Below are 1,880 nucleotides of genomic sequence, written 5' to 3' on the forward strand. Positions count from 1 at the left end.
GAGCATCCGTTCAAGTTCTTTTTGGGACTTTGGTGGATATGGCGAGCAAGGAATAATGACATCTTTAATCCCCATGAAACTTGGCCTCCGAAAAAAGTGATTTGTCTGGCATTAACTTCAGAAAAGGAGCTTAGGAATATTTTTGAATCACAACGTATGTCCCTTCCCTCTACTCTAAATGGTTTTTGGAATCCCCCATCCATTGGTACTTTAAGATTAATTGTGATGCTAGTTATTTTGGTTCGGGTGATAGTGTTGGTTTTGCTTGTGTTATTAGAGATTGTAATGGGAGCTGGCAAAGGGGGTGTTTGGGAATGATTGAGAGTAATAGTATTCTTCAAGGAGAATTATTTGCTATTTGGAGAGGATATCTCTTAGCTTGGGATGTGGGTCAACAAGATGTTATTTGTGAGACGGATTATTGGTGCACGAAATTGTGATCATCAACCATGGCGCCAATAGACTTGGTACGCTCAAACGTGAATCACACTTCGTCACAATTTCGCACAACTAACCAGCAAGTGCACTGGGTCGTCCAAGTAATACCTTACGTGAGTAAGGGTCGATCCAACAGAAATTGTCGGCTTGAAGCAAGCTATGGTCACCTTGTAAATCTCAGTCAGGTGAATTAAAATGGGTTATGGAGTTTTATTGAGTAAAAAGATAAATAAACAGAAAGTAAAGATAGAGATACTTATGTAATTCATTGGTGAGAATTTCAGATAAGTGCATACAGATGCTTTGTTCCTGTTGAATCTCTGCATTCCTATTGCCTTCATCCAATCCTTCATACTCCTTTCCATGGCAAGCTGTATGTTGGGTTTCACCGACGTCAATGGCTACCCCCGTCCTCAGCGAAAATGGTCCAAATGCACTGTCACTGCACGGCTAATCATCTGTCGGTTCTCGATCATGTTGGAATAGAATCCAGTGATTCTTTTGCGTCTGTCACTACGCCCAACACTCACGAGTTTGAAGCTCGACACAGTCATCCCCTTTCCAGATCCTACTCGGAATACCACAGACAAGGTTTAGACTTTCTCGATCTCAGGAATGGCCGCCAATAATTCTAGCTTATACCACGAAGACTCCGATCTTTCGGAATGGAGGCTAAGAGATACACGCTCATTCTAAGGTAGAACGGAAGTTGTTGTCAGTCACGCATTCATAGGTGAGAATGATGATGAGTGTCACGGATCATCACATTCATCATGTTGAAGTACAGCGAATATCTTATAATAAGAATAAGCATGAATCGAATAGAGAACAGTAGTAATTGCATTAATACTCGAGGAACAGCAGAGCTCCACACCATTAATCTATGGTGTGTAGAAATTCCACCGTTGAAAATACATAAGAACAAGGTCTAGGCATGGCCGTGAGGCCAGCCCCCCAAAATGTGATCAAGAGATCAAAAGATGATCAAAAGATGAAAATACAATAGTAAGAGGTCCTATTTATAATGAAACTAGCTATTAGGGTTTACAAAAATAGGTGAATGATGTAGAAATCCACTTCCGGGCCCACTTGGAGTGTGCTTGGGCTGAGCATTGAGCTTTACACGTGTAGAGATTTCTCTTGGAGTTAAACGCCAGCTTTTATGCCAATTTGGGCGTTTAACTCCAACTTTTATGCCAGTTCTGGCGTTTTGACTTCAGAATAGGGCAGAGAAGGGGCGGTTGAACGCCATTTTGCGTCGTCAAAACTCAAGCAAAGTATGGACTATTATATATTGCTTGAAAGCTCTGGATGTCTACTTTTCAATGCAATTAAGAGCGTGCCATTTAAATTTCTGTAGCTCCAGAAAATCCACTTCAAGTGCAGGGAGGTCAGAATCCAACAGCATCTGCAATTCTTTTTCAGCATCTGAATCAAATTTT

This window comes from Arachis hypogaea, chromosome 8 (genome assembly GCF_003086295.3).
Source record: "Arachis hypogaea cultivar Tifrunner chromosome 8, arahy.Tifrunner.gnm2.J5K5, whole genome shotgun sequence".
Lineage (NCBI taxonomy): Eukaryota > Viridiplantae > Streptophyta > Magnoliopsida > Fabales > Fabaceae > Arachis > Arachis hypogaea.